Source organism: Strigops habroptila, chromosome 8, assembly GCF_004027225.2.
Source record: "Strigops habroptila isolate Jane chromosome 8, bStrHab1.2.pri, whole genome shotgun sequence".
Taxonomy (NCBI): Eukaryota; Metazoa; Chordata; class Aves; order Psittaciformes; family Psittacidae; genus Strigops; species Strigops habroptila.
In genome coordinates this window covers 22,476,033-22,491,044 of record NC_044284.2, presented here as the reverse complement: position 1 = coordinate 22,491,044, position 15,012 = coordinate 22,476,033, and positions in this window count along the sequence as shown.

Below are 15,012 nucleotides of genomic sequence, written 5' to 3'. Positions count from 1 at the left end.
ACTAGTATGTGCGTAACTGGGCTTGTTTTGGACCATGTGCTGAGGTGCAGGGACGTTCCTAATTTAAGAAGCCTTTTTGCTGTGGAGGTTGCTGCTTTCCCCAAATGAGTAAGGATCTAACTTTTGAAATCAGCATTGGTGCTAACAGCTCTGAATGTCAGTGTGAGTATTTTAATTCAAAATGTCCATGCCTCTTAAATTTAATTCTTATACTCACCAGACCACTAGGAAAAAGATTCAGCACATGCCCAAATGCTGAGAATTCATCTGTTTTTACACCTGTTTACCTCTGAAATCAAACAAATGGCTTTCACTTAACTCTGGTTTCCTGGCTGAAGAAAAAAAGTATTATCTTGGAGCTCAATTTCTCGATGTATTGGAGGAAGAGTGAGGGGGTGGCGGGTAATGTGGAGGGAGCTACTTCTAATGGAAAGCAGAACACAACACTTTTCCCTGGAATTTAGTTGTCATCCAAGTGTTTCCCATGAGCAATAATATTCCAGATATATCCACCTGGTAGCACTGGGTACAGCTTTAGAGTTTAAAATGATTTTTTGCTTATATGAACCTGAAAACATTCTTTCTACTGGGAAACAAGCTGTTTGGTGAAGAACTCCCACTCTTTCCTCTGCTTTGATTTAAGTTTTCTTTTATTTTTTTTTTCATTTACTAGCATACTTATGGAAATAATTTGCAAACATATTGTATCTTTTAAAGTTTGAGATATTGTGCCATTTGTTCTTATGCAGACTCTTAACTGAAGTCGTTGTGGGGGTTCTGCTTAAACAGTGGATGTGAAGAAAGCTTTGTGTATTTCATGGGTTGGTGGGTAAGGATTTTGCTACAGTGTTTCCTCTCCTGCTTGTTGCACAATTGTGCATTAACTTTTTAGCTTTTATTGAGAAGAAATAAAAAGTTGAATCTAGCAGCCTCAGTCACACAGATTACCATATAAAAATAACCCCCAACCCTAAACCAATGCATTATTGCCATTTTGGGTTTGAGGGAAGCTAAAATAAGATGCAGGTATGTACAACCCCATGCATTTTAAGGTTGCTAATTCAGAAGCAAAAATTAGATTGGGAGGAGTGCTATATGCAATAATTAACATATGCATGACTCATCAGCATGTTGTTTCTTTTCACGTCTAATTATGCCAGAGCTTTAAGATCTGTCATTTACCTTGAGCTACCAGGAAACATCCAGCTTTTTTAACATAATGCAGTAAGATTTAGGGATTTCAGTCCCATTTGTTCCACGAATGTATCCAGGTCATTAGCTACATGACAGAATAAACATACTTTACCTGTGATAATTTCATTTTGAAAAGTTTGCCATGCATGTATTTTAAGAAGATAAACACAAGCACATGTGCAGTGCGGCAATTACAATGCCAGTCAGTCATTTGTATTGAGTAGGTCATTTAGAATGGAGTTCTGGCAAGTGTAAATGTCTGCTGTGCTGCTTACAGCTTCTCTGGGGCACAATAAGATTGGTGAAAATGTTTTCTACTTGGTGTTTCTTGAACAAACATTTTCTTTGGAGGAGTCAGGGATGTGTATCTTCTTCTTGTTTGTTCTCCCTGAGCACAAATGACAACATAATTATTGCATGCAAGGTAGTGGTGGTGTTGAGGGACTTTCAGCGTATTTGTGATTTTTCTCCTAATTAATTTTTTTTTTCCTTCCTCTGGCTATTTTTTTTTTCCAGAATTTTATTGTCTGTATAACTTGTATATAAACCCTACAATTTATGGAAGTACTATTATTATGGAGGATGAATACTGACATTTTTGCTTTCATATACCAAGAACTTCTCTCTCTTGTTGATCTTATGAAATCTCGTAGCCTTCTGCCTAAAAAAATAGTCTTTGTGATTGGATTTTACCTGGACAGGCATCTACAGGAAAGGGCTTTTTATTTATTTATTTATTTTTTTTTTAATGTGTGGATAAGTAGTCTTATGTGATAATAAAGAGGAAAATGTGCTGTTACTTTTGCAAAAAATGGCAAATTAAAACATGATACAGGATGATACTTTTTGTAGCTGGGAATAGGGTTCCTCAACCTCTCTACTACCGCCTATCATAAGTTATTTAATAAGGTCATCTGAACATGTTCACCACACTAAAAAAAAGTTAAAAAATTTTGGGAATCTGTAGATATATAAAGGGGAAACCTCCTCTCTGTATTCAATCTACAAATTGCAGAGAAGTCTCATTAGAAAGACTGTGCAGCAAGATCTCTGTTCTAGTGCAATATCACCCTGAGGTGCAGCAAGTAGCTGGAGTGAAAGCCTTGGCTACATAGATGGGATGGCTGAAGGTGGCCTGTAAGTGAGCTCTCCAGACCTGCTGTAATATAAGCAGTAAACACGCCCAGTGCTTCTTTCATACTTTAAGTCATGTGTTCATGAGGGAGCAATAGCATATGCCTAATCTATGGGGCAAATACTCGAGATTTCCTGGGGTTCTGGTGTTTGATTATTCAGAGAGCAAACATGGCTGGTGCATGCCATGATGAAACCAGTGGAGAGCAGATGGGAAAGGGCTTGTGCTTGCATCTTGCCCTAATACAGTCATGATGATGAGGATTATGGCACAGGCTGGAGCTTGGGCATGCTCCTCATTTCCATAGCATGCAAGCAGCAGCTTGTCCTTTCCAGGCTTTTTTCCTGACTCCAAGGCTCATAACCAGTTTGGTAAAGAGCAGGTAACCTCTTCTGAGAAATCACCATAAATTGATATAGTTCAGAAGTTAGTGGTCAAGGAACAACAGCTTTGGAGACCATTGTGGCAAAAAAACCAAACCCCAAAACAACCCAGCAGAATTCCTGGATCATCCACTTTTAGACAGTTTATGAAGGGAAAAGAATAATGAGTTGTAGGAGTTCAGCAAAGAGTTTCTTATTTCGATAATTGTCTCAGGTCCATACACCACAGATGTAGCTAAAAGTAACCATGGCAAATCCCAACGCATAATTGCTGCAGAATCTTGTGGTGAGGTGCATGTGTGTGGATGCTTATGTTTTTTGAACTGCCGTTGGCTTTTGTGCCATGTGAAGCTGAGCTTGTTGGAAAAAAGTAGCTAGTACATCTGGTTCTGTTAAAGTGCTGGTGATGGCTGGTGCAAACAGCATTGCTGACACCTGCACAGTTAAACTTGTCATGCAAGGGCTGGTTCGTTTTGCTTTCTGATCCACAGACTGCTCAAGTATTTACACTTGGTTATACATCTGCCACTGGGCAAGGACAGAAAATGGCTGTGTGCTGCTATGTCAGAAACACGAGTTTGCTGATCTCTTCCTTGAAGAGCATTCCTTCAGCAGCCATGGCACTGGGTGTGATGGCTCAGTTTCAAAAAGGTAAAGTTTTTAGTAATGTAATGCCTCAGCATTTGAATGATTTGTAATGTTCTCCACAGCTCATACTGGCAGGTCTGTTTGGGGTGGAGGACAAAGCAAGAGGACTTTTCTAGACAGCAAGGTCCTCCCAAAACGATTTCACTGGGAACTCCCTTACTTCACGTACACTGGCTGTTCAAGGAATTTTTGCTTGACTTCTTGCCCTACACTCAATACTTTTAGGGAGGGGGGCATGCCCTTGTTCTTTAGGAAAAGATGACTTTTTATTTTTTTTTTTACTTTATTTTTCTTCCTCCATGTTGTTACTGTTCTTAAAAGTAATCTCCTGATTACTGTCACCCTTGGTGTGCCCTAAGATTAGCTTGCTTTGTTGTGGTGAAAGACTGGATTTGATCTAGTTATTTTTGCTTTGACTTGCACATGCTGTTTTGGAGTGTTACTGACTGTATCATTCCTCACATTAGATCAGATACTAAACTTTTTTTTTTTTTTTTTCCCCCCCAGAATGTCAGCTATTTTTAAAGGCAATGAGATAGGTCTCTGGACCAAGGATTTCTGATATTCTAGGGTTGTTCTAGAGGCCTTTAGTTTCAGTTCACTGTCACTGATGAAAAACAGGGACCTTGGCAGACTATAGATTTATGTATAGTAGAGAGAAAAAAATTGAGCCTCTAGATATAATATGTCTGGCCTAATTCTGGTATGGTCCAGTGAGCTGTGCAGTCTTCTGCTTGATTTATCTCAGTGTAAACAATGTCTGATCTCCTCTCCCATATCGGTCTGATCCCCCCTCCTTAGGTAAGGAAATCGGGAGAATTTTTGATCCCTATAGTCAGAGCAGTGGCCTGCCCTGCCCCCCCCCCCCCCAACTTGTTTTATGTGAGGGACTCCCCAGCCAAATCTCCTGTGTTAAATTGGATGCTGCTGCTTCCAGGATGTGCTGTTCATGTTCACCCTGCTGTGCTGGCACTTCTCTGCATGCCTTTAGTATGTCTGTGATGTTATGAATACCCCAAGATCTATGGATAGCCTTTATCACAGTTTGCTTGAATTCCTTCTTTATTTTTAATGGATCACACAGATCTGATAAACAAACGTTTGTTTTCATCTAAATCATAGACCTGAATACCCTTTTGGCTTTTGCTTGTTTGTGTGTGTAAAGTGCAAAGTGTTTTGTAGAAATTCAGTACTGCAGGAAGAAAATACCTTTCAGATATGTTTTCACTAAAGAAAAAAAAGTTTCTCATTATTTTCCAACATTATGCATAGTTATGGTATTCAGATTTAATTACATACAGAATAAATATAACGCAGACCCCAAACTGGTGAGATCAGCTTTCAATCACAGCAGGCCATAAGCTCTAGTAATTAACCATACCTCCACAAACCATCCCTACTAATAAATCCAGGGAAAAAAGAACACAGCAGAGGAAAAAAGGAGAAATGAAAAATAAAAGATTTTATAGCAAAGGGCCAAACAGCACCCTGATGTATACACAATGTATCCCTCAGAAAAAATGCAATGGTAAAGCATTTGTTTTCAAAACTGAAGTGCCTGCTCTGGGGATCCGTAAGTGAGAGTCAAGGTCTGTATTTAAGTTAGCATTTATTTGAAATGAAGATGTGTCAGAGAGCTGAGTAGAAAAGCTGTGTGGTGACTCGACTCCCTGTCCTTCATCCATCAGCTCTAAGCCCCTCAGGGAAGCACAGATGTGGATTCATGGAGGTAGCGGGTGGTGTGAGCAAACTGCCGGTGTTGAGAAGGTGACTCAAGGCAAGGAGGTCTGTACTGCCCTGCCCTGACCTAACGTGAGAGCTGAGAGCACTGCTGCAAAGCCTGAGTCAGGAGACTGAGAGAAATATGGACTGTCCTCTCCCATGTGGGATAGTAGGGCTTTGCAAGAAACATCACATTGTTTTTCAGTGGTTGTTAAGTTTTCCACTCTCCTTTTAAGGTGGCACATGGAGCTTTTGAAAGTCCCCAGACTGGAGTCTTAACAAAAGGGATATAAAGCAAGGAGTCATTCTTCAGTTAAAACCAAACAAAATTAGAAAAATTCTAAATGAAACAATGGCAATTGTAGAAAGATCACCTGTTCATTCCAGTCAGGCCCCCAGAGATATTAAACACACTTACTTCACAGACTTAATTGCCTCAGGATGAGGCAATCCTGTATATCTTTTTTAGAACCATTAATAACCTACTTCACCTGATTGCAGCAAGTATTTTATTAGAGGATTTGTCAAATGGTAAATGCAAGGACTTTATGCTCAGATAAACAACAAAAATTGACCAAATTTAGCCTCCACTTACAGCTAAAGCTCATTTTTATTTTAATCTTCCATTTAATTTGAAACTTAATAGCTTTTCAAAAATTAAACCTACGTGATTTTCCTACAACACTTATTTTGATTAAATCAAATATGCTCATTTCTACAATGCTCAGTGCCTTATTATCGAGCATTGTTGAACATGTGCAATTTTACATCCACTCTTTTTATTTCTGACATGACGTAGAAACAAGCAGAAATTCTGAAAAAGACCGTGAGAAACTAGCCATCCACAATTTATATTTGTAGATAAATACATCTAAATTTGAGGACAAGTGTAGAGTGCTGCCCTCCAGAAGAAGTCAAGGGATGCACAGAACAGAAATATCTGCCTGGTTACCAGGACTGCAGAAAAGGGTCTGCAAATTTCAGGGTGTCTTCTTGGAAAGATAAAATAATGCAACGATACTGCAAAAAGTGAAGCTGCCATCCCAGTGGGATTTGATATTTCTAGCAGGCAATGAAGGGGAGGTAGCTGCTGCATGGAATCCAGCCCTGGTTAGCTGTGCTAAGAGAGACTGAAGCAAATTGGTGGGAATTCAGAGGAGAACAGCAAGCAAAAGCATGGACTTGGCAAATGTCACCTACAATGAAAGGTTTTAGTAATTTGTTTGCTTTCATATTAAATGAGAGAATGAGAGGCTTCAGTGAGGTTATGACAAAAAGAAGGCAATTAATTATTTACTTTGTGTCTGTTATTCAAAATTGGCTGATACTTACAGGAAGGAAAGACTAGGTTGGATATTGAGGAAAGATTTCTATCTGCTGGGATGGTGAAACAGGGAGCAGCCTGTCAGGGTATGTGTAGGAATTTCCTCAATGGAAATTTGGAAAACCAAGTCAGACCTCTGCTGCTTGGAGGCTGTTTGGAGACACATCATCCAGCTCCAGGGCTGGCCTGGTCTTTTGCATTGCTCAGCTCTCTGTCCAAGTGGCTCTGTCCTACAGCAAGGTCAGGCAAACATATGTGCAATGCAGCAGAGAGACTTTACTGTAAAATAGGGGGACGGCATCTGATCCTTAGTATGCAATACACATTTTTGGAGAGGACTTAAGACATAGACTGAGAATGATGTCTGTCTCCCTTACTCTACAGAGTTGATACTCTACTGAAGCTGCTTTTAACAGAAGGTTTTATTATAAATTTTCACTGCCATATTTTTCTTACTTTTCTTAAAATAAACCAAAGCATCGCTTTGGCACTGCCTCCCTTGCCCCAAATGTTTTAATCTAAAATACCACTGTGATGTCTCATAGTGTCTGTAACTTACTGTCTTGCATTGCCACCATTTGCACAGTCTGCATCTCTCATAGAGCTCTGCAGCCAGGAAATCCCTCTTCTGCTTTCTCATAGGTGGTATAATGGGAAAAGTAAAAATTGGAAAGAAGATGAGAATGGGAAATAAAGCTCCAAGAGAATACAACACTGGCTCTTCTTAGTTTCATTATTTTGGTTTTCAGCTGAAATTCACATTGTTAAAAAAAAAAAAGTTATGAAAGGTAGAAAAATTCCTGTGGCTATTAAAATCCCTGTTCTGATATACTTGCGGATCCACGGAGAAATTTCTTGTGTATGTTTGAGTGGAAGCTCAAGAAGAGGCTATTAAAAAGAAAGGAATTTTCCACTACAGAAATAGTATTTCCTTATGAAATGCATTACAATTTACTATGCTGTTGTGTATTGCTGACTTTAAGAACATTGTGGAAGATAAGGACTGCTTATAAATCCTGGGCTGGTGAAGATTAAAGATCCCCCTTAATTCCTGATGAATTATCCTAAAAGGAAAATATCATGTCTCAGCAGTAGATTTTGGGTATCTACTTGCTTTTAGGCAGAGGAAGACAGAGAGACAAGGACTCTTCAACCCTGTGCTGTCTGTATTCTGATGAGAGTACACTGACAGTTCATCAGACAAACTCACCACCTTGACTAGCTGGCCAAAGGAGGAAGATATTTTCATGTACAAAATGCCCTAGCCCTAAGCTTTTCCTGAAGTGTCTAAATTTTAATTCTAAACCTAACCTCAGGTACCACTAGTGCATTTCTTCTTCAAAACTATCTTTATCGCACTAAAATGAGATGGGATGTATGCACTTACATTGTAAGGGGAATATGATGAAGAGGGAAAAATCAGCCTTTAGTAATATTAGCATATCATCAGTCAAAAACTTAATAGCATTAATATTTCAGTGATAATAATCCAACTGGTACCAGTTACAGGATAGTCCTTTACTAGTCAACAGAAGCCAGCTAGCCTCATCCTGCAGGTGTCCTGCTCTGCTCTGTCTTTCTTGTAAATAGGATTGTTCTTTTATTTTCTCCAGAAAGTGTTCTCAATGTTGAAGGGCATTCACTTCCCTTGGAGGTGTCCTAACTGCTCCTAGACCTGGGATTTTTTTTTTTTTTTTTTTTTTTTTTTTTACTTTTGAATTGTAGTTCATGTTATTTTCAGACTGGTGGCACATCTTCAGCAAAAAGGATGGAGAATATCACAGTTTAGAGGGGTTTGTAGGTAGACTGTTTGCATGTCCTCTGCTTACCAGACTTCCAACTCATTACCCCTTGGCAGGTGGGTTTGAACCTGATCTTTTTGTCTTTCAGTCTGAGTGTTTTCTAGCATGTTACCTCCTCAGAGCTCTAAATAGACTCTTTCTTTGGCTGTGTGTTGAAATCATGCTGCTGCAGTCACTGAATGTTGGGGAGGGATCAAGCCTGGTTAACCTGTGCTCTGCAAGTGACAGCCCTCCTCGCTGGGGAAGGAATGACTGGTTTCAGTATCTCCACTGGACTTAAGAACGGGCGTGGTGCCCAACTGCTTGTCATTAGATGAAAACAAGGAAATTCTGTGCATGTCTAGACAGTGACTTTCAAATCATTTATTACTTTAAATGTGCAGAAAAAATGTACAAGCTGGATCACTTGATAGCAGATTTGCAGAGGTTTTTACAGCTCTGGAGTTGTGAATGTTTACATTCTGTTTAGCGCTCATTTTAGGTGATTTATGTTCTGTTTGAATCTGGGCCCAAGGTATCAGCAACTACCTTATTTTGCAGATGTATTCTCTGCATTAAGATTATGATCTGCCACTGTCTGGGGACTTAGCTTTCAACTGGAACATTAGCTATGACAGAAAACTAGGTGCTTTCTTCCCTTAAGGAACTGGATCATAAAGCTGTAGTACTAGAGAAGACCTCAAGAGGTGAGCCAGTTAATCCTCCTTTCCCAGCTGTAGCTAAACCCATGTTTTTTGTGTTGGTGTCAAATTACATATAGGAGACAGCTTGGCAATGAGGAAAGAAGTCTGGAGAATAAGTAGCATCAATTGACTTCCTAGCTTAGGATCCAATAAGGGAGAGTAAGTGATTTGGGTATGAAAGTTTAAAATTATACATCAATATGTATTTCTGTCTATAAGTAAGTACCCTCTTAAGAGCCACAGCATACTACTAGTTGTAAGTGATATCTCTAAAAGCACCATTTCTACTTCACCCACCTAAGTTTTGACAGACATGTCTTCTCATTTTGCTGTGGTTGCTGTCCAGTAGTACTGATGATAGAAAGCCTCCAGGTTATTGCTTTCTATGACTTCACACAGTGTTAATTCTTTTGGATCTGCTAAATTCTGAGATCGTTTTACCATAGTTTCAAGTTTAAATAATTTTAGTCATTGTCTGATGAAAGCTTCTCATCTTGATTTGGTACTTCAACCCCATTTATAACTCAGCTGGTAGAATACACTTTTTCAAGTCAACTTGAATAGTAAGCTATTAGACAATAACTGGCTTATCTTCTCAGGTGTGAAGTACTGCGTGAGCAAAGCTTTATAAACTCTATGTATGGGAAGCAGGATAAATACGGATCTCTACCTGTTCTGTAGGCAGACATGCATGGGATCACCTTCTTTTCAAGGAGATAGAGAACAGATTTTAAAGGAGAAGACAGATGTAGTGGTTTAAGCCTGAGTTCCTCTGGTAACTCAGAACCATGCAGCCACTCGCTCACTCCCCACTTTCTTCCCCCCTGCTCCCAGAGGGATGGGGAGGGGAATCAAAAGAATGTAACTCCCATGGGTTGAGATAAGAACAGTCCAGTAACTAAGGTATAATACAAAACCACTACTGCTACCACCAATAGTAATAATGATAAGGGAAATAACTAGGGGAGAGAATACAATTGCTCACCACCTGCCAACCAATACCTGACCCGAACAATGATCTGGCCCTTCCAGGTAACTCCCCCCAGTTTACATACTGGGCATGACGTGCTGTGGTATGGAATACCCTTTTGGCTAGTTTGGGTCAGGTGTCCAGTTTCTGCTTCCTCCCGGCTTCCTGTGCCCCTCCTCACTGTCAGAGCATGAGACTGAGAAAGTCCTTGATTGGAGTGAACATTACTTAGCAACAACTAAAAACATCGGTGTGTTATCAGCACTGTTCTCAGACTAAACGCGAAAACACAGCACTGCTACTAAGAAGGAGAAAAATGACTGTTACTGCTGAACCCAGAAAAATGGACCAAAGGCTTCATTTAAGACTTTTCTGTACGGAGATCAAGGACTTTTTTTTCCTTTTGTCCCCGCTTTCTTCCCCCTCCCCCCGATTTTGGTGTCAGTGTGTGGGTGGCTTTCATTGCACAGAGCTGGAAATGCATTCAAAATGTACAGGGGAAAACTAAAAGTCCCAGAAGGGAGTTGCAGTTATTCAGGAAAGTAATCAAGGCTACTGTTGCAGGAAAGCCAGTTTATGCCCAGTAAAATGACTTCCTTTGCTTTAAAGAAGTATTTGTGGTGTTCTTTGTCAATAGAAAAACACTTATTTTTTCTAAAAAGAACTGTTACCGTAAATTCTGGATAATAGAGTTCTGAAGTACTCCAGGTGCTCTAGGAATGCAACACACCTGATATACTCTGTTCTATCAAACTGTCTTTGTGGATTGGAAATTTTTCTGTTCTAACTGCTTTCACAATGGACAAGAAAAACTGTTAAACTAATTTTTGTTTTCAGACTAAGACACTGAGATCTTAATACAAATTCTTTGTATGTATTTTTAATAAGGGCTGGTAGATCTTCATGGTCTGAGTTTCCCATATCTGCTGCGCAACTCATCAAAGCTTTAGTCAAAATCATTGCATTCTGCAATCTTTATTTGATGTACTTCTTGTTTACTGCCACTTCCTGTAAAGCAGACATAAATAGCCCATTAAAGTTTTCCTCTACGGTCTTAATTTGTAGTAATAATGAAAAGATAAAAAATATGCAATCAAGTACATCCTTCTAAGAACAATAACAATACTTTGTAGATCTCCTTAATTAATGTATCCAATTTCTCCACCCTTCCAAGTAAATAAAAGCACCCAGGAACTACCATAAATGTTCACCTTTTGAAGGTACAGTTGAATGAACTCATACTACAAATACAGAGCTCAGCAACCTACCGTTCTTAAAGCTATTAGTCCATTAATTCTCCTACTGAGCTGAGTCCTAAAGATGAGTGTGCTTTTGTGACAGTCATGACCCACATCTTCATTTTTGGTCTCGGGAAGGATTTTATTTTGATAAAATATCTGACATGCATACACAAATATGTTCTAAGCTGGAACACATTAACTTAATGATAACTTCTTAGTTTTCAGGCAATTGTATTATGTCATGCAAATGATAACTTCTTTCTGTTTGAATACTAAATCCAAAAGCAAGTAGATCTATCTCTGCTTATACAAGAGTTCTGTGAGAAACATCATGGTTCTTAATGTTTGTTTGGTGTTTTTTTTTTTTTTTTTTTTTAATCATGGAAAGAAGTGGGAAAAGACAATTAGTATTTTAATTTTATAGACTTTAATATACTCCTTTCAAGTGAACGTAAGTTCTTCTTTTGAGACAAAGAACCTATTCTGAATACTTCCTCTCACTGGCCAGGGAAAGCACTTGCCTGTGAAGGGATTTGTTCAATTCTTCCAAGAAATTTTAAATCATCACTGTTTGTTGTTTGTGTGAAAATGTGTTCAAGTATTGTCTTCAACAAGCTTCAACGACTTCTGTAGACATTTCTGTTTCCTTTACAGTGCCCGTTTGCTTAATGAATGTGTGAAGGTATTATCAGGATTACCATGGAAGCAGATGTCATTATAGTTTTAGTATACAGATAGCATACAGAGCTATTTTGTTTGTTGCTGGCACTGATGGCTTCTCAATTCACTTGTCTTGGCACCAACATATCCGAACAAGACTGAAAGTATGTGCCTAGGTTAGGGCAAATGAGATGACATGTGAGATGAAACCTCAGGTGACCCCATCACTTAGTGCTGTTTATTCGATTGTGTTGCCTAAGCTTTATGCTTGGTGGTAGCAAAGGTTGCTACTGAATGTTGTAGTGACTTCAACTTATATTACATCTCAACCAGGACTATAACAGATATATAAAAGTAGAAATCATAATAATTACAGGAAAAAAAATTAAAGATATTAACATGGCTGTTTTTGTCTCTCGGCAGGGGGCACTTGTTAGGTCATAGATTTTTGTCATAAAAGGATCCTACTGTAGTAGCTGAGACTTTTTTCATTTCTGCTTGGTAGAGGAAGGATGCCATTTTCTTTTTGCTTTTACAGTTGTAGCAACTATTTGCCTATTTACATTTATGCACTAAATAGTTTTGATGTTGTGACATTAGATTAATTCAATGTGAACTTGTGGAACAACTTCAAGCCACTGAAAGATTAAATCAGGCTGACCAATCTCTAAACAAGACTGGTTGCTATCAGTAGATGCGGAGAGTCTCTGTGTTCATCAGACACTTGTGTTGGAAATGATAATGCTCAGGTGGTGTTTCTTGGCTTCTGAACCCAAAGCTACATCTGAAGAAGTTTTCCTTTTGTTCCTCAGTGTTGACAGTAATGCTTGATGATTTTAGTATAATCCAGTGCGTAAAACAAGGAATGTCAGCTCCTTTCAACTTCTTGACTGGCTAATACTGTGCTTCATGGTCTATTTCAGCTTATTTAATCAGCACAAAATTATCAATTGCATATTATCTGTATGTCTGGAAATGTCAATGAGTTTGACATTGGCATGCAGTAGCACTTTTATAGAAGAGAAAATGCATATAAAATCTCCAAGCATCAGCTATTAAAATTCTTAACATTTATTTACTATCTTATTATAATATCCAAGAATGGAAAGGCTCAAGTAATGTCAGTTGATAGTTCAAAATCACCCAAAGTAAATACTTATTCACATAGTACATATTTAAATTGTGAAACTTTTTGCCACAGGATGCTAAGATGTTATATGAGTTGAACAACTGATTGGATAATTTAATAGAAGAAAACCCTATTGAGAGATAGAAACACCAGTTTCAGTGTTCAGGAAGTGGTTCAGGAAGTCTCAAATGGCTGAAACTGACATTATTCCCATTCATCTTCCAGTGTGCTTGGCCTCCCTCCTACAGGCACCCACCCTCAGCCATTGTTGGAATGGGATACTCTGGTTAATAAAGCTTTACCTACAACAGCTATTTTTGTTCCAAGGTAGGTCAATCTGCCAATCAGCTGAGAGAGAGACAGAGCATATTTGTTCATATAGATGTACTGGGTGTATTACTTAAAAAAAAATAAAAAAAATATCCTAACTTGGAGCTAATCCAAACCCCTCTAGAGTCATTGACTCAACAAGCTGTCTTCCATTGTAAGTTAGGTTGAACCCTGGAAATTGCAATAGCAAAAGTGTAAAAAACCAAGTTATTTCTACTACTGTATTAACTGATTATGTTTGGGGCAAAGTTAAAGGATAGGCTAGACAGAGCATGACTTTCTATTTCTTTTAAAATGTTATAGTTCTCAAGTATATTTTTGTACTGACATCTGTATATTTCAGTATCTGAAGCAAATAGGAAGAAAACAGAAATCACCTGGATTTCCAAACTCCATATGTTGAAGATGTAAATACTCAGTTTTGCCTTGCTTCCTGTTTTCTTTGATTTCCTGCCCCCCTCCACCCCCCCAGCTCAACTTGTTTGCTCTTGGAAAGCTTCCTAATTGCTTTATTTTTATTTTTTTAGTTTCTTTAAATAAACACAGTGCTGTTGTTCTGCAGATGTGTAGGGAAACCCTGACCTCTGCTGAAGCCTAGGGGAGATTTATTCTTGATACGACTTCACTCCAGGACTTTACAGTGGTAATCACTAGGTCTAGGAGTGGAATTTTTATAGTTATATGATGTAAGGACCAACCTAATTAAGTCTGAACTTCTCTATAGGTCAGGGTATGTGTTTCACTCAGTTGTCAGTCTCGCGTATTCCCCTTCTGTTCATCTGTGTAATGGAAAATATTGAAATATTGCTTTGGGTTTGGATGTGAAATTCAGCTGTATCACACAATATTTGACTCACTAGACTTCAGTAGAGTTAGACGAAGAATGAATTTAGACTGTTGAATTGCAATAAATTCAGTTAATTGAAGTCAGTCAATAGGAGCTTTTTGTACATATTTGAAAGAGAAATGTAGACCTTTTTAACTCTAATCAACTACAGAACATCATTAAGTTCCCATAAGAAATGGTTTAAGTGCAACATGATAATGAAAAATGGGAGTGAAAAAATTTTGTTCACTTTGAGTAGCTCTACAGTCTAGAATCTGAAAAGAAACCACTTTACATAATGGAAGGAGATACTTACAAAGCAGTCAGACTGAAAAATACCTAGAATTATAGGGGGTAGCAAATTAGAAAAGAGCTTGTAAAGTGATACAGCGGCAAAAGTAATTTCAGGCTGGAGAGAGATCTTTTTAGAAACCAAGGAGGTGCTAATGCCTTATTATGTGAAATGGTGTCTGCAATACCACACTGAGTTCTGGGAGCCCTTGATAGTAGAAAAATATCACCAGTGAAAACTAAATGGAGCAAACCTGGGAAATGCTTTGGAGGCTGGGGCAAAACTATGTACTATATAGCCAAATGCTGATGTTTCCACTCTGCTTTAGGAACACACATTTAAGAAGCTTCTTAGTGATTTAAAAGTCAGACAAATGTGACAACACTATATGAATAACCTAGCATTTACCACCTTTTGTTGCCTCCAGGTGGGTTTTAGCTAGGTAGGAGACTGAACTAGATCTTTACGTGGACTGCCTGGTTCCATCGCTATATAGTAATATCGTCTTTGAGAAATTGAATGCAGTTTTTTTCTGTGTACATCAATATGCCATTTCTTCAGATTTGTCTCATTCTCATAATGATCTACATCTCTTGCCTTATTGTTGAAGGCATTGAAATGAGTCAGTTTTCTTCAAACTGCAGGAGAGGTTGCACTGGGCCAGGTTAAAGGT